Source organism: Lepisosteus oculatus, unplaced genomic scaffold (assembly GCF_040954835.1).
Source record: "Lepisosteus oculatus isolate fLepOcu1 unplaced genomic scaffold, fLepOcu1.hap2 HAP2_SCAFFOLD_70, whole genome shotgun sequence".
NCBI lineage: Eukaryota > Metazoa > Chordata > Actinopteri > Semionotiformes > Lepisosteidae > Lepisosteus > Lepisosteus oculatus.
The window spans coordinates 957,620-975,549 of NW_027168257.1; the positions used below are offsets into that span (position 1 = coordinate 957,620).

A 17,930-nucleotide genomic window follows, 5' to 3' on the forward strand; every position below is an offset into this window, starting at 1 on the left:
TAAATGATAAAAAGGTAACATCTATCCTCGCTCCAGAGTAAATCTCACGTTGAGGGCATCTTTTTTTTCACTTTACCGTGAGTCGGGCTCGGCTGCACAGAGGAAAGAGCAGAGCAATGAGGTCACAGGGACAGGGGAGTCACACGCTGGCGGTTTGAATACGCGGAAGATCACTGAGGGATCCACAGTATGTGGACCCTCCTTCGCCATCAGTCCACACTCCGGACTCTGAATCCTGCCATCCGAGTTAAGATCTCGGCGGAACCTGAGGCGCAGTTCCTTCTTAAAACGTAATCTGGTGAGCATTTCTAGAATCGCACTTGTATAGATGCAGCCTTTAATGTGTTGCTAGGTTAAAATTGATGACTTCTTGTATTTCAGTAGGCAACTGCCCTCTTGATTTTGGATTTAATTTCTTTATTACAGGGGCGCTTTTATGAAGCCAAGGGACCAGGGAGCTGCCCCAGTACTGGGATGGCCAGTTCGAAATCATAGAAACTATTGTCAATTCCAGTCCCATGTCAGTGCGAGCAGGGATTTTGACATCTTGTTTTGCTATGTTCTGCACCAACAGGCAGGTGGCTCGGCCATTCCGTTCCAGTCTGGGGGTACAACAGACTGCTAGGTTCAGTCTGATAAACTGAGCTGATGGTTGGAAGAAAACCATCTCAGCGTCCATTCTCTGTCCCTTCTTTAGGACAAGGCGTACCGGAAACCCTGCTGTTGACGCAGGAACGATCAGGTCCGATTCGTTTACTACCTGGCAGGCCTGAGGAATCGTCTGACCTGACCGAATGTTCTCGGGGTCACCGCTTAGAGAGTGGGCATCTGGGTCCACCCGTTTCCACAGCACACTGTTTACTGTGTCCAGCTGGGCGCCCAGTCGAACCAATAGGTCTGCACCAATGCAGACCGAATGGGTCAGCTGAGGTGCTACCTGGAAGTAGTGAGCAAACTTCCTTTTTCCGATGGAGATGGAAGCTACACAGCTTCCTTTGCTCCAAATGGACCTATGAGGTGGGGGTGCCCACCACAGAACCTGTGACTGCGTCACCAGGGTCACCTGACAGCTTCGCGACAGGTCCTCGAACAGACCTTCACTGATTATGGACTTCTCAGAGCTGAGGCTAAGAATTACATCATCAACCTGCACTTCTGCCACCTGGACCCCCTCCCACCACCATGGGGTGGTAGTCCTGGACCCCCTGAGGTACCAGGGTGCACAGAAAGGACTCCCATTCATTACCGGACAGGGAGATCCACTCTTCTTCAGGGATGAAAAGGGGGTGTGCTTTACCTGGCGGGTCAAGCAGCTGCTCGGAGCACTGCTCCTGTAGTTGGGAGACCGTGGGAGTGCTGGCCTGGGCAGGACTTCCCTGTAGTTTTGGAAAGCAAGAAGAGACATTTATTCTCGTCCAGAGGAACCAGGAGGAACCTCCAACTCAGCTATAGTGTTCAGTGGGCACTGTGTGATCACAGCATAACCACTGAATCCCCCTTTTTGCTGTGCAACAGGCTTAGGGTTTTTGACCTGAGCCCACAATTTTCCACGCTGGCAGTCCACCAGAGGCTCCAGCCTGTCAAGCAGGTCTTGGCCAATGAGTAGTGGCTCTGTTTTTAACCTAGAGATGTAAACAGGATGCACCACGTTCATTGGCCCGAACCTAAGTGCCACCCACACTCGGTGTGTGATCCTGGCATGATCCTGGGTATAGCTGGAAATATCTATTTTACACGGTTCTACCTTAAGTCTGATGCCTTTTCCTTTCGCTACTCGTTTGAGCTCGCTGAGTAGATCGGCTGACATCAAACTAATTTCAGCCCCAGTGTCAATCAGTGCTTCTCTATCTAAGACGTTTTCAAGAGAAACCTTGATATAAATACGCCTTGCTTTGCCTTTCTGGCTGAGATTCCCTAAGAATTGTTGGAAGCCTGCCTTTTCTTTGACTTCAGGGGCGGGGTCAGCGCCCAACTCAGAGTCACAGCCTTCTTCCAGGCAGGAACCCTCCCACCCAATCAGATAGACTGAGGGAGGGGCTTGGGACGGATCCCCGCCTCCTCCAGTGAGAAGGGGCGTGGTCCCCCTAAGCTCATTCACACTTCTGGCATTCGGTGCGGAAGGTTTACCCTGTCCTGATCTCTCAGGCAGGGCTTGTTCAAGCCTGGCCAGGCGGGCTGCAGTCGACTCCCTTCGTCCAGTCTTATGATAGACTCTGCCTGAGCCCTTGCCTTCCCCGTAGCGCTCACGGCGGCTCTGACGCTTAGTGCGGTCCTGCCTGCCTATTTTGCGCCGGGGCTTAGCGAGCTCAGGAACCTCAGCTGCCTCGAGCTGAGGCGAGTCGTCAACCCTGCTGGCTTTAGTGGCGAACACGGCCGTTTTAGCAGGTTTTCGCTCTGAGGAAGCAGAGACTTCAGCTCCCCAGGCTTTTTGAGCCAACCTTCTAATGTCAGCCATTTTCATCGCTTTTGCATCAGTGTGCATCACAATCATTTTCCTGACTGAGGGATGCAGATTAGCAATGAATAAACCTTTGAAATTCACGTTCTCTTCGCAACCCTCTTCATTCCGCCCTGCAAAATAAGTGCGCCTAAGCCTCTGATAATAGTCGCGAGGGGCTTCAGCTTTTTCGTGCTTAATATGGTGCACAGCAGCCACGGCAGCTATGGGATCGATAAAAGCCGAAAATTCTCCGATCATTGCCTGACACAGCTCCTCAAAGCTATTACAGACCTCCGGTCCTTGTCTAGACATCCACTCGTGGACCGCTCGGCTGGTAGTTTTCCTTACTTACATAGCCTTTTCCTGTTCGGACGCTTCGGGCATAAACTGCAAAGTATATCTCAGCTCATCGATGTAGGTCTCCACATTATTCCCTGACACTGACGGGTCAAACCTTTCTACATCTTTGGCTAACTGCCTCAGGGAGTGGAGGTTAATTTTTACGGTTTCTCCGCGGGCAGGGAGACGGCCGTGATCAGGAGCAGGGGGTCTATGCCTGAATTGACTCGCCCTTGCGTTTCGCGCAGGACTCAGCGATCTCCCCCATGCCGATCCGACCACAGACCCTGGCCGGGAGAAACCTCCTCCCGGCGCGCTGGGTGAGCGCTCCGGGCTGCTAGGTGGGCTGGCATGCAAGTGGGATCTAGTCTATTTTGCTTCCAGTACGGCAGCATCTGACTCCTTTTGCCTTTCCTGGCTGAGCTCATTTAAACTCACAATTTCTTTTTCTTTTTCTTTCGAGCTCGCTTCCAGGTCTCTCCTAGCTACCTCAGCCGCAGTTTCTCTAGCAGACAAGTCATCTAATTTACCTAAAACTTCCCTGAGTCAGTCTTCACTTTCCTCATTTTTCACTCTCTTTTCTCTGATTATATCCAACAACTCGACTCGCTCCGCCTTATATCTTTCTAGCGTTCCCTGAAGCTTTTGAAACTTTGTCAGCTCGGACAAAGACAGTTCCAGCTGTTTAGCTAGATTTAAGGTGAAACTCGATAGGACCAGAACTGCGTTCACAGACACTCCTGTGTTAAGCTGGTTCGCTACCTTAGCTACTAAATCTACTTGCAGCTTCTCAATATCATCAAAGTTCAACTTTTCGATACCACTCCAGTAACCAGGATTGTCGTCGCTAGAAATAGTACTTATAAGCGACTCCACTTCAGACATTTTAGCAGCCATTGTCATTACGTCAGAGAAACTTTAAGAGTATTACTTTTTTTTTTCTTTTTCCAAAATACAGTATGGAATCTAGACACCCGAGCAGATGGATTTCCAATCAGCACACGTTACACTAAACGCTAGAAAACAGGGGGATTTCTTTACGCAGTTATCAGCACACCCGGTATTCGCGTATAGAAGCCGCGGATTCTCATTTCATTCTAAACTCGCCCACCCAGGGACGCCATTAAATGTAATGGTTTGATGGGTTTACTGAGACAATTATTAATTGTAGCAGTAATCACAAGGTTGTTTGTTGGGGCTTTTAGAAAATCAATCGTCAGAACAACTAACAACGCACACACAGAGGTTCAATACACTAGATACATTTATTAATATAAATTGTGCACCAAACATATACTAGTCTGCCTGGATACGAGTGGCAGACCTTACTGTGAGGGTTATCAATATACAAGGTATATAATCCCGAAGAGATGCAAACACAAAGAGATACACAACAGAGAATATATGTCAATATAAATCGTTCGGTTACCAAATCGCTAATCAGTGTTATTACCCACTGTTACTCTAAACTCGGAAGTAAATACATTACTCATGAATTAAATTGATAACAACTTGTGTTGAGGTACAATTAAATTCTCGAGACGCAATGTAGAACATGGGGTTTACTTATCCACTGTGTATGGATTTGGAATTTCCCGGCATGAACACCAAACCAGCTGACAGGCTCTGTTGCAGCCTCTGTTCCAGCGGTTGTCCAATGGGTGTTGTCCCGGCGTCCTCTGGCTACCGGCCAACCAGTCAAGGTGCAGCTCGGAGTAGGACGGGCGGAGGAATCTGACTGCGGCGCGCAGGGCAGTCGTTGCTCCGAGGGGATCTACCAGCAGTCCGGCTGGCTGATAGAAAGTCTCTATGCACAGAGTGTGACCGCGAGTCCTCACAAGTCACTCTTGTGCCTGGGAAGAAGCTGGTTCGTTCCCGGTCCAGCACTGCTTCTGAATAAGCTATTCAGGTTGTCGACGAGGGTCCAACTGTAGGGTCCAACTGTCCAACACAAACACAATCTGTGGCGTTTAGCGTGACATAGTCTTGCAGGCATCGTGCTGTCTCACTGCAATACTATACCGCTGGAGGAAACAGTCCATCTGGCCATGAAACTCATTTGAACGTCTAGCTACAGCAACTAACAATATCATGATTTATTCAGGATGTGTGGAATCAGCACGTCCCGGAGACAGCTTCCGAAATTGTGAGCATTCTCTGGTGGTGTCCTGCAGGGCGCCTGTGGGCGTGCGTTGGTGGTATAGTGGTGAGCATAGCTACCTTCCAAGCAGTTGACCCGCGTTCGATTCCCAGCCAACGCAGTGGCGATTGGTTTCAAATGCTGTCATGAGCCTTGGATTGTGACTAGCAAAGCGAAGCCTTTTGAAAGAGCTAAAGCACTGCAAAACGGAATTGAAGGAGAATCTTACAGGGGATTCTGAGCAGTGTCTGCATACACGCAGTCCGATACGGGTGCTGAAAGCTTGAGCTACTCTCAATATCATGCTGCCTTTCCCCGGAGTAAATCTGTTACATTGAAAGAATGCTTCTGGCAGGTTCAAAAAGGGCCCCTTGTTAATTGGAGAAATCAATGATTTCGAATGAATTCTGTATGCGTTAAAAGACAGCTATACACAGAAAACATGCAGGACACTGCTCATGATGTTTCCCGAGCCGAAACACAGTGCGTTTTTCCAAGCCATCTGACAAAGCCCGCCCACTGAAAACTGCAGCAGATCGTGTAAAGACGTTCAACTTTGTAACTACTGCACGCACAGGAAGCAGAATAAATTCCTCTTTTCAAACTGTCAAATGTTTGCTTTGCGAACGCTGCAGGACATCGCACAATCTCTTTTGAATGGGGACAAACGATTTCTTATGGGGCGCAGTAAATACAGACGTTTAAAAAGCTCCACTCATGCCGACAATGCAGCATGAAGAAGCGCAACCTAACATTTGACAGACAAAAGCCGGGCGCCGCTACGAGCAATATGAAATCAAACTGACAGCACACGGCGTTTCGCGCTGACTCAAAAGTGATCTCGACAGACGCTGTTCTCTGCATAACGCTGAAAGAGCTAAAGAGCGTTTCTGTTGAGACGTAACAAGCTCGTTTCTTTCTACCATGATGTCACCATGACCAAATCTGTCTTTAAACACCTTGCTCAGTCTCTGACGAGACTGTCAAAAATTGCTTTCGCCGATTGTATTGCAAACCGGCGGAAGCGGGGTATTGGGAAAAGTTTTCAACTAGCAATAATCGCGCCTCAGCTAAACCTCACAGGCTACGATACTGCCACTGCGCAAAGCTGACGGTTGCCAGGCAACCGCGGGGATCTTATGGAAATCGTTATCAATCGTCTCATGGCATGTCGTTGCTGTAACGCTTCATATTTGTGGCCGGACACTTCCCGCCCCCCAAAGAAAAGAGCGCCAATCAGACAGGCGGAGACCGAGGACTCGCAGAGCAGACGGCCACAGTCGCCGTAATAAGAGCGATTGTGAGTGGTTTTGTTTTCTCTCTTTGACCAGCCCAGCTGTGCCCCACCCGAAGGCAGGGAAGCACAAAAATTGTATGGAACTCATTCATGCTCCTCTCCATGGAAATCTTTAGTAAAAGGCAAAAGATTTGTACGAGATGAAGAGAAACCAGAGTGCGTGGCTGGACAGCTGCAGGAGCCCAGGCTGCCTTCAAGGCCTCTGCCCTGCCGGTCGTGGTTGGCAATGCACCTGGCCTTACAAACGAGCCAGTGGGGCCCGTTCAGCTCCGGGCTCATCGACTGCGGCTCTCGGCTTACCTGGCAGGGGAGATACCTTGATCAGCCTGTAGTTGGAGTAGTTGGATTGTTTTCTTGTTTTGTGGAAGCAGTGTTTGTTTTGCAGTTTGAGATGGCAACCTTTGGATCCCGCAAGAATGCTGTACGTTTTGAGCTTTTGGATGACCTCTTCATGGATCGTATGCAGTTCAGCAGAAAAGTGTTACAGAAGGAACTTGGCTTTGAACCTCGGCACTTGGATTTCATCTTCGCTCTCCCAGGTCAGAAAGCATTTGAGGTTGTTTTTGCTACCTATTCTCCGTTTGAACAATGTGTGGATGTGTTTGAGGCAAAAAGAGGGAAAGTTCCTGCCCTTGAGAAGATCAACTTGCAGCCTCTGACACAGAGAGAGAGGAAAACGGTGCATGTTGTTATGTTCTCGGAACTGGCAAAGACGGAGGACATTCACACCTGGCTTAAGCAGTACTGCACCGTCCACCATGGAACTGAGGTTAGAGATGTTGACGGTATAAAAACAGGAGCAAGGAAATTCGAGGTTCGCTTGCTACCGGACAATGTCAATGGAGGCTTAAGGCACCTGCCCTCTACAATCCAGCTGGGCGCCTGCAATGGCTATGTGTTTTATGTGGGACAACCAAAGGTGTGTCGGCGCTGTGGTGCTGTGGGACACCTGGCATCGTCCTGCACTGTGAAATGCTGCAAGACCTGTGGCAAACAGGGACATTTAGCCTTTGACTGTTCAATGCTGCCAAAGTGCAATTTATGTGGCTCGGAAGGACACGTTTTTAAGAACTGCCCTCACACCTACGCCAATAAACTCAAAATGAGAAAGGATGAGGCAGTGCTTGTTTCAGCCAAACCGGCCCGAAAAGCCAAAGCAAACAACAAGTCAAACAAAGAACCCTTGTTGGACAAAGAGTCTCAGCCTCCAGCCAGGATCAGTCCTGCTGTGGCTCCGGGGCCGGTGGAAGAGAAATCCACTACGCCCCCACAACCGCAGACTGCACCAGACAAGCACGAGGGTTTGAAAACCCCCGAGAACAGCGAGGACCCCTCCCCCACTCCTGCTCCTCAGAACGAGGGCCAGTGTGGGGCCCCCAGGTGGAGCGGGTCCAGCGACGATACCCAGGATTCAGCGGAGCTGCTTTTCTCAGACTCTGCAAGTGCTACAGATGCCCTCCTCTCCTCCATCCAGTCCATCACGGAGGATCTGCAACAGCTGGTTGGTGAGGGGGAAGAGGAGACTGGTGCATCGGCTCCACCCCTTTCCCCTCAGTGCTCCCAGGAGCTGGACTTGAGGAAAAGGAAAAATGACTCTGTTTTCTCCCCGAGCGAGGAGGAAGGAGAGCATGGCGATGGGGACAGCTGGAACCCCTCCACCCCTCCTTCTACCCCCTTCCTTGAAATGGACTCCGTGAATGCTTTTACTGCTGCCACCCTGATGAAGGCTCATTCAGAGGATGGCTGGCAGGAAATTGGTAAGAAGAAAAAGAAAAAGAAGAAGGTAACTGGTGAGACCGAAGAGAAATGTGTTTTGTAAAGACTGGTTCCACTTTCTTATGTAATATGGCTCTAAACATAATTTCTCTTAACACCAGAGGTATCAATGACAGAGTTAAATGCCAGTGTGTCTTTGATTACCTCCAGCAGAGAGAGGGAGATGTGTTGATGTTGCAGGAGTGTGCTTTAGCCTATCAAGAGAGGTATAAAAGCTTTGAAGATAGGTGGGATAAAGGGCCTTCTGTTTGGTCAGGGGACAATAACAACAGAGCCTCTGGCGTGGCCATTCTTTTCAAAGGATGGGCTTTCAAATTGAAAAGTATTCAGAGGGTCATAGATGGCAGGTTGCTGTGTGTGAATGTGGAATGGGGCACCGTTAACCTGCGGCTAATCAATGTGTATTGTCCTACTGACGTGGGAGGAAGGGTGGAGCTACTCAAGGCACTCTCTCCCCTATTGTTAAGTAACACAGACGTGATAGTGGGAGGGGATTTTAATTGTATCTTAGAGCACACAGACAGGCAGTCTAGCTCTCCGATAAAATTGGATTCCAGCTCACTGGCCCTGCAAAACTTAGTTCAAGACTTTAAACTCTCAGACACATATAGATGTATATATCCCACAACAGCAGGATATACATGGTCAGGGAGGAATAGCAGCTCCAGAATTGACTATTGCTTTGTCTCAGAGAGAGTGAAAGCTGTTGGGGTCACTCTTCAGCCTGTCTTCTTCTCAGATCATCAGGCTTTAGGGTGTAGAGTGGAACTCCAGGGCGGGACTGTCTTTGGCCCAGGCCTCTGGAAACTCAACACAAAGCTGCTAGAGAACGAGGGGGTAGTATCCCGCTACAAGGAGAAACTATCACAGTGGCTGTCCTTGCAGTGTCTGTACGGGTCAGTAGGAGAGTGGTGGGAGGAGGTGAAGATGAGGACAAAGGCCTTTTTCATGGCTGAGGGAAGGAAGGCTGCTGCCAGACGGAGAGGAGTGCTAGCCAGGAAACAGAGGCAGCTGCAGCGTCTCTACACGATGCTGCACAGTGGCTTCGATGTGCTCGAGGATATCACCCTTTTAAAAAAGGATATCCGGAGCATAGCCGTTGAAAGTAGTCGAGGAGTGCTGTTAAGAAGCAGAGTGCAGTTCTTGGAAGAAAATAAGAAGTGTACTCGCTTCTTTTTCAGGAAAGTGGTAGGCTCCAAGTCTGTCATGGAAAGTGTAGTTGATGAGGAGGGACGAGAGAGAACAGAGCCGAGTGCTATCCTCTCCTGCACCGAGGCCTTCTACTCAAGACTGTGCAGCTCTACAGAGTTAAAGGATGAAGAAATTCATTTTTTTACCTCAAAGCTAGAAAACGTTTTGAGTGAAGAAGATAGGGAAGTACTTGAGAGGGATTTGACAGTAGAAGAGCTGAGACAGGCTATGGAGAGCTTACAGAAGGGGAAAACTCCGGGTGCTGACGGGCTCCCTAAAGAATTTTATTGCACCTTTTGGGATCTGCTTCAGGATCCGCTACAGCTCCTATTCGAGGAAAGCTATAAGACAGAATTGATGCCTGACTCCTTAAGAGAAGGCACTATCTCTCTCTTGTTTAAGAAAGGAGCAAAGAATGACATAAAGAACTGGAGACCCCTCAGCCTGTTAGGCGTGGACACTAAGATCCTGTCCAAAGCCCTTTTCCTGCGCCTACAAAATGTAGTGGCCTCACTGGTAGGGAAAGAACAGACTTGTGGGATAGCAGGACGCCTGATGAGCGACAACCTGGCCTTGTTGAGGGATGTCTGTCTGTACTCTGAGGATCGCTCCCTCCCTCTGTGCATTTTAGGTGTAGACCTAGAAAAGGCCTTTGACCTCCTAAACCGGCAGTACTTTACATCGGTACTTGAGCACATGAAGTTTGGCCCCATCATGAGAAAGTGGATTAACCTGCTGTACACAGGTAGCAACAGCAGAGTAATGGTTAATGGCAATAGATCACGCCCCTTTGAAGTCTGTTCAGGGGTGAGGCAGGGCTGCCCATTATCCCCCTTGTTATTCGTTTTGGCTATGGAGCCCTTAGCCTGTGCCTTGCGCCAGGATCAGGCCATTAATGGGATACCAGTGCCTGGAAGTGGGGGAGGAGAGGTAAAGACATCTCTATACATGGATGACGTCACCCTACTCCTCTCTGACAATGCCTCAATTAGCAGAGCTCTGCAGTGCTGTGATCGGTTCTCTTTGGCTTCCTCTGCAAAAATTAACACATCTAAGAGTGAGATTTTTTATCAGAACTGGAGGGAGCCAAAAGAAGGACATGATCTCAGGCTGCAAGAGAAGATAATTAATTTACAGGTGCCATTCCCCGGCATTGTGGCCATTGTCGGTGCTCACACGCGATAAGATAAGGCGGAGGAGAGCGGGGCATGCCCAGCGCCAGACATTCAAGGAGGGGGCAGTGTGAGGTGAGGTGAGGTGAGGTGAGGTGCGACACGCCGGAGCCCCGACGCAGCTAATGCAGAGCAACTGTTGGACTGGCATCGAAAGGACGTGTGCGCACGGAGCGAGCCTTCCCTGCGGCGGAGCGCGGGAACTTTCTCCCACCTCCCGCTGCAGGAGTTGTGTGCGCTGCAGCGGTGCCGAGAGAAAAGCACAGAAGGCAGCAGGCTCTGGAGAGCAGGTAAGAGACAGAGCCTTGTGGGCAGGCGAGCAGGCCCGTTTTTTGGAAATTGCTGAAAAGGTTTGTTCGGTGTGTGGCAGGCGCACGTCGCGAGCTTGCGTGGCGATCTGCCGGTCTGGAGTTATGCAAATGAGGCCGAATTGCATCCCGGGACATGCTGCGAATGCGCAATGGCGACTGCAGATGTGTAGGAAACGGCGCGCTCGTTTTCTCGTTTTGCCCACACTTTTGAGTGTTAGTGTGGCGTGTGAGTGTGCGAAAGAGTGGGCCCAGCAGGAGGCGGTGGCGTGCGGGGCGAGGAGGTGGCCTAGGCTGCGCAATTTGTGCTGTGGGTGCGGGCCTCTTGCAACTTGGTTTATTTGGTTTATTTATGGTTCGCATAAATAAAACCGGAAAAGAGGAATTTATTCTGCTTCCTGTGCGTGCAGTAGTTACAAAGTTGAACGTCTTTACATGATCTGCTGCAGTTTTCAGTGGGTGGGCTTTGTCAAATGGCTTGGAAAAACGCACTGTGTTTCGGCTCGGGAAACATCATGAGAAGTGTCCTGCATGTTTTCAGTGTATAGCTGTCTTTTAACGCATACAGAATTCATTCAAAATCATTGATTTCTCCAATTAACAAGGGTCCCTTAAAGGATGAGTCAAAGTAACGTCTAATCGGATTAGTTTCCTTTGAGCTGGTTCAGAGTTTGCTCAAGAGTTTACCTTTCACAGATGCGCAAAGAAGAATGTTGGGGGTGCATGCTTCAAGGCGCCTTACAGCTGTAGGGAGTGATTTGAGACGATTCGTGGCGTGTGCTCGTTCCCATATACCGTACGCCCCGGGGTGCATTGCCAGGATGACGTACAATACTGCTTGGGCACGTAACGGCATTATATGCAAGTGCGGGACGTGAGGGTTTTCGTTTGTTCTTTTTGTTTTGCTCTGCTTTGCTTTGTTCCGTGGTCAAGAGGCGTAAGGTAAGTTGTAATCCAGGGAGTACACTGGTGGCAAACAGTCCAAGGTGAGAGGTGAGGTCCAAAGTCGAAAAGGCAGAAGGGGAGTCCAATATCCAGAATAAAAGAAGTAATGGAAAAAACGCCAGGTAGAGCTCTCAAGGAGTAGACTCAATACCAGCGGGAAGCAGGTAAAGATGGTAAAAATAGCACTGCGTACCGCACGGTGGAGTGTGTGCAGGTGGGTTAACTCGTGCGGCGGCGTTTGTTAATAATCACCCGCTGCTGGTGCTGATTAGATTGCTTAAGAGTTGGTCTTAACTGCCTGGCGGTCATGACAAGCTCCTCTTTAAGCTGTGGTTTAGTTTTGCATTCATGTGTTTCTAGAGCAGTTATTTATGGGGGTGGGTGGGTCTTTCACAGAGGCTCAGGACAAATCCCCTGCATGAAAGTCTACTGTGTGCGTTCAAACAGTCACAGGTCAAGAGCCAGGCAGGAGGACAATGGACAGAAGAAGCAACAAACTAAAAATAAAAGAACGAATATGAAAAAGCCACCATCTTTTTCTTTTTGACATTTTCCGACTTTCATGCAAGCCAGGACAAAGTTGCTCGTAGCTACTTGTGGATTCAAATACTCTATCGAGTGCTTTGATGAGTTTTTGCAATTTGATTGTCGTCCTGTCAGCCTGTTTCTGTTTTTTTTTTTCAATCTAGGGATGGAAAGTATGAGGGAAATGATGGAGCAATCAATAACCGCTCCGGAAAAATGGCAGAAAGAAATGGTCCGTCACTAAGGACATTTGTGAAGCAGAGGAGTGACATCACCACAAAGGCGACACATTCTGCTGATGGTTTTGGTGAATAATGATTGAGGCGCGTTAAGAGAAAGGTAGCTGTGTCAGCATGCGTAGGCTGCAAAGGATCAAGCAAAGGTTTGCTCCATGCTGAAAAGAGAAGAAAAGAAGCACAACGTTTCGACTGTGGAGCCTTCTGCGCCATTTTCTTTAGCGGTGATGATGTTTACATTGGAAAAACTGAGACATGCGTCTCTGGGTGGGCTTGAACCACCAACCTTCCGATTAATAGCCGAATGCGCTAACCGATTGCACCACAGAGACTGACGGCCGCTTGAGCTCCCTACATTTGCAGGTTTATGGTCAAAGAAAACAATCACTTGCACTTCTTGCAGCCGGCAATCTTTTTCCACTGACAACCAAGAAATGGATTTCATCTTTCACAAGCTGTATGGATTTCTTCAAAAACAAGTTATTCCAGAAAGGAAATGAATTCTTGCATTAAACTGAACCAAGCTGTACATGTTTGTCTGAAATGAGACATTCGGCACAACAAGACACGGAGAGAGGCACCGCTGGTATTCAGACCCAGGATCGCCTGCTTACTAGGCAGGCACTTTAAGCCACTAGGGAACAGCGCCAGCAGAGCACCGCCCTTTTACAGACACTTGGACACATCTGTGTTCGGTGTGCACTTAACCTGCTCTCTGAGCCCGTTGCCTCCGTCCCATTTAATAGCAGAACTGACGCCAAGAGAAATGATGAGAAATGGCATTTATCGGGCACTTTTCATGTCCAAGGAGCTCAATGCCCTTGACACCTCCCATTCTTTGGCGACACCATTTTTTCTTTTAATTTCTATACTTATTGATAGAATAAAAACGATATGTCATGTACTGTAAGGGAAATGTCTCTTTTCATGGGGAAAGCTAGCACCAGCAAATGTTGTGTTTAGAAGAAGTGATTTAACATGACACGTGACCTAATTTACCGGAGCAAAAGCTCACCCAGCAAGCCCTGCTTTACTTCTACAGGAGAGAAGTACTGTAGAGTCTGCAAGATGTTCAGCTGGGTAGCTACGTCAGCATGCCTCGGCTGCAAAGGAACAAGTAATAGGTTTATTGCATGCTGAAAAGAGAAGAACGGAAACACAGTGTTTCGGCTGTGAGGTCTTCTCACACCTGAAGAAGCCTCACACCTGTAAAAGGCTCCATGGTTTTCTTTCTTCTCTTTTCAACATGGAATACACCTATTGTCTGCAAGATGTGACAATTTCATGGTGTTTTGGAAGAAAACCTTTTTTCTTTGAATTCAAAATCAATCGGAATTTCAGCACGACACATCAACACTTTTTCTTTTTTAAGGAGATGATATTTTAAACCTGATAAAAATAGTAGGAAACACAAGTTTCTTGCTGTGAAAATTTAGATGGGGAAGTGTACTACTAGTAGCAGTGTAGAGCTCTCTGTGGTGGAGTGCAAGCACATGTTCTATGGGCCAGTGGCGTAATGGATAATGCATCTGACTTCGGATCAGAAGATTGTAGGTTCGAATCCTGCTTGGCTCGTGTGGCTTTTAAACCTCTCAGGTTCCTCGGTAACAGGTTGCTGTCATGTATATGAACTATAGAAAAGCATTTGCCACAACCCGTAAATTAGCACGCAAGTGCGGGCTAGTTAACACAGAACTGTATGGAGATCATCTCCAGCTCCGAGCTCAATTGCAATGAAAAAACATGCAGAACAGAACTGGAGAGCAGCTGAATTTGTGCTCGGTAGGGTGGGGAGGACTCAGCATTGCTATTGTTCTAATTGGCATAAACTGCAGGGAATCTGAATCAGAACATGTCAGTTAGTTCGATCATTGCGTCAATATGTAGGCCACGTTAATATAGAATTATTAGTTTGTCTGTCTCGTCTTTGTATATAGCTGAATGTCCCTGACAATTTCATGTTAGTTTTTAAGAACGACATTGGTGCTAATATATACATATATAGCATATAAGGAACACGTAAAAGTTTAGTCCATGCTGAAAAGATAAGAAAACCGCCACAACGTTTCATCTTGGAATAAATCTTTACTTGTTGTTTTGCAGCCTACCCATTCTGACCTAACTCCTCCCTTGAAATTCCCTAACAGATAAGGGTACGTAACGGCTCATGCGATGCTCAGTTGCAATTTGTCCCAAAACAAACAAGAACAGCAGCTGAGGGTTTGAGTTTGAACATGCACTGTATTAAAGCAGCTTTTATTTCCATTGATAAATGCTAGATATTCCTACAGAGATTCTCCAGGTGTGTAAGCGATTCCTGTTTCTGTTTCTATTTCTGTTTCATATATATAAACAGTATATATATATATGTTACATGTGTCTCTGCAATAGTATAAATGTGTTATACACTATCAGGGGCTGCTTTTTTGTGCACCTCATCTACAACAAGGGATTTTTTTTCATTTATGTTTGTGGACCTTCACCATTTGAGGAAGTGAGTTAGATAAGAAAGTTACAGGTATGGTGAGCAATGACTGACAAAGGCACGTACTGCGTATTCCTTACAGAAGTGTAAGCAATTTGTTCTAAAAAACACCGGCTAAAGTCCAACATCGTTAGCAATCTTATTACTTAAACAGAATTAACATCAATAAACTGTAAGGTGCTGGTACATGCGAGTAGATTTGATCTTCTATTAAACAAAAATGCAATTACAGCTCTAAAAGGTCAACCTAGACTTCTGTAACAGATCAGTTCAGATCATCGCTGTTCCTCTGACCTTGTGAGTCTTTGGAATTTTAAAATTGTATTTTGCTTGCCTTTCATGTGGTCTGTGTACAAGTCACTGTGGCGTATGCGGTCCTACACAGCCTTGCTATAGATGTGACGAGCCTCCGCTATGTTGCAATGGAGAACAGGTTCAGTAGGGAGCTGCCGAGAAAATTCAGCTGGAAAGCTCGTTGCAGAAAAGCATCGGTATCTGTGTCCAGCTGCAAAGCGTCCTTCGTGGGTGCTGAAGAATCGATTTCACAGGCTGCGGGTCCAGACGATTTAGAGTGTTAAAGGTCCCAGCGAAAACGAAACGGCGCTGGTCCTTTTACACGCACGCACGCAACCAAATGCAAAGGACGCCGTAGTCGGCAGGATTTGAACCTGCGCGGGGAGACCCCAACGGATTTCAAGTCCGTCACCTTAACCACTCGGCCACGACTACAGCGAGCGCCACGGCCGCTGCCTTCTTGCTACAATCGAACAGGGAGTGCGAGGCGGCGGCGGCGGCGGAGGCAACTTTTTTCAAGTTCGCTCTCCGTTTAAGAAACCTTTTACGCCATACGTGCAAGCACACACACACACACCTCAGAGGACTTAAGGGTGGCTTCAAGTTGGAATGATAAAGTCTCCCCGTTCGGACATGAAAACAGAACGTTCTTAGACAGAAAGCAATCAACAACGGAGACATGTGGACGACGATTTTAGTCACTGCACTTTGAATAGCATTTTTACTCCAGTTACAGGAGATGCACCAATGGCCCTTGACCTACGCTCTTACCAATGCCTTGAACATTCAAACAAAACAGCCCTAAAGTCCTGCGGTTTAATATAACGCTGTTACGTGTCGAGGCAGTATTTGACTCCGTCCTACCGTTGAGACACGGGGCGTACAGATGCAGCTATTCAAAACAAGCGGGCGATACCACATTATTTTGCGGTGCGCTTTACGCAGTCTACCACGAGTTACCGTAAATTCTCCTATAAAACCGCAATTAAAATAATAGTATCCGGAATTTCTGCAAGGTGGAGCTAATAAAGCTCAACCTCTCATGTTTGAGCTGTCGCCATCAAAGTCTTTAACGAAGATATTACTAATAGTATTAATAATGAATGACCTTGGACAAGCTGTAAACTCAAAGTAGTGCCCTGGTCCACATTCTTTTTTTCATTGACCGTCTTTGTAAAAGTAACACCACAGCATTTCGCAATCACGCATTTGTTTCCAATCATGCAAAGTACAGTAATTTTTGAGAATCTCCGATTCACCATGCCTTTCACATGCTCATAAAAGAGATTGATTTAGGAACATAAACATATTACTGTATGCAAACTGTACTGTATACAGTATGTATATGTACATGTATATTTAATGTCTTTACTGTGCCCGTTTAAGCATTGAATATTTATATGGAATTTTACCACTGAAGGGAAATCTTAGTACCTGAGCATAAAAAGAATAGGAGCATACTGTAACACGTGTGAAGGCCATAAACGATATTAATTTTGGAACTTAAACATACAGTATATGGCTGGTCTCGGTACTTTAAAGAAAACATACACACCAGTATTCCATTTCTCCCTAAACATTTTAAGCATCGAAGTCTTTAACTAACGTGATACTGGAGTCAACAAGCTCCGGTACAAGAATTTGATTAAAAGGGAATATAATATGGAATCGCGTATTTAAAGAAATTAATAACGATATAATTATACTCATGTACCGCAACACAAGAATTGTTACATAATGTTTCGTAGGGCTTTTTCGACACTCTTTGTGTGACCTTGCTGGTGGTGCTGTGGGTTAGCTTCCTGACTCCTACATCACATGTTGTGTGTTTGAATCCTGCTGGAGCCGTTACTTTTTTTTAATAAACATTTTTTTAAAAAAATACAATGTTTCCCTGGCTCAGAGATTAAATAAAACTTCACTCGCACCAAACAAATTTATATTTCTAATTATCATAACATGATCAAATTTAAGTCATTTTAATAACAATGAATAGTCACCTAGGCGTTACAATATAAACATTTATATTGATTTAAAACCCATAAATAAAGCTGATACTGTTTAGACTTTTAATTATTTAAAACTGTATTACAGCAGCACAATGCACAATGCAACGTAATAATAATAATAATAATAATAATAATAATAATAATCATAATAATAATAATCATAATAATAATTGCTTACATTTATATAGCGCTTTTCTGGACACTCCACTCAAAGTGCTTTACAGGCAATGGGGACTCCCCACCAATGTGCAGCATCCACACATAAATCGCTATCTTTGTCTTCCGTGTAATAATGTTCACCTCTCTGTCCAGCAATTTAACAATAGTAATAATAATGAACTTTATTGTATATGGCGCCTTAAAAGCTGGCTCCTCAAAGCGCTTTACAGGATAAAAACAATAACAACAATACTGTTAGGCTGGGCAAACGATTTTTTTTAAAGAAATACAAAATGAGATATAATGATGTGTTCCGGCTTAGACATTAATGAAGAGCATAACACGTGGGTGGCCAGCGGGAGTGCTGGCTGTGACGGATTAAACCGGTTTCACAGGTATTTTCACAGTAGAAGGGGACCAGATTTCCAGCGAAAGACACCTTCCCCCCTCAAAAACCAAGGAAGTACAGTACTTACTAGTTAAGAAAGCCAGGCTCCTCAACGAAATCGCTTTAACATGCTAATGCGATGGTGTTACAGTCCGGGCGTGGCAAGCTTCTAATGTCAACCCGACTATGGCGAATGGAACCCTTCTTTTATTGGAAGAAAATGAAC

The 17,930-nt window shown here is 46.7% G+C and overlaps 5 non-coding genes across 5 annotated transcripts; 1 reads left to right on the forward strand and 4 right to left on the reverse strand.

Annotated features, from left to right (window-relative positions):
• Positions 1–5,887: 5,887 nt before the first annotated feature.
• On the reverse strand, positions 5,888–6,029 carry LOC138233664 (U4 spliceosomal RNA). The gene has a single exon (XR_011187594.1). It is a non-coding gene; the product is annotated as a U4 spliceosomal RNA (small nuclear RNA).
• Positions 6,030–6,259: 230 nt separating this feature from the next.
• LOC138233729 (U5 spliceosomal RNA) lies at positions 6,260–6,376 on the reverse strand. The gene has a single exon (XR_011187658.1). It is a non-coding gene; the product is annotated as a U5 spliceosomal RNA (small nuclear RNA).
• A 6,251-nt stretch (positions 6,377–12,627) lies between these two features.
• On the reverse strand, positions 12,628–12,701 carry trnan-auu (transfer RNA asparagine (anticodon AUU)). Its single transcript has one exon. It is a non-coding gene; the product is annotated as a tRNA-Asn (tRNA).
• A 1,170-nt stretch (positions 12,702–13,871) lies between these two features.
• trnar-ucg (transfer RNA arginine (anticodon UCG)) lies at positions 13,872–13,944 on the forward strand. Its single transcript has one exon. It is a non-coding gene; the product is annotated as a tRNA-Arg (tRNA).
• A 1,557-nt stretch (positions 13,945–15,501) lies between these two features.
• Positions 15,502–15,583, reverse strand: trnas-uga (transfer RNA serine (anticodon UGA)). Its single transcript has one exon. It is a non-coding gene; the product is annotated as a tRNA-Ser (tRNA).
• Positions 15,584–17,930: the final 2,347 nt, after the last annotated feature.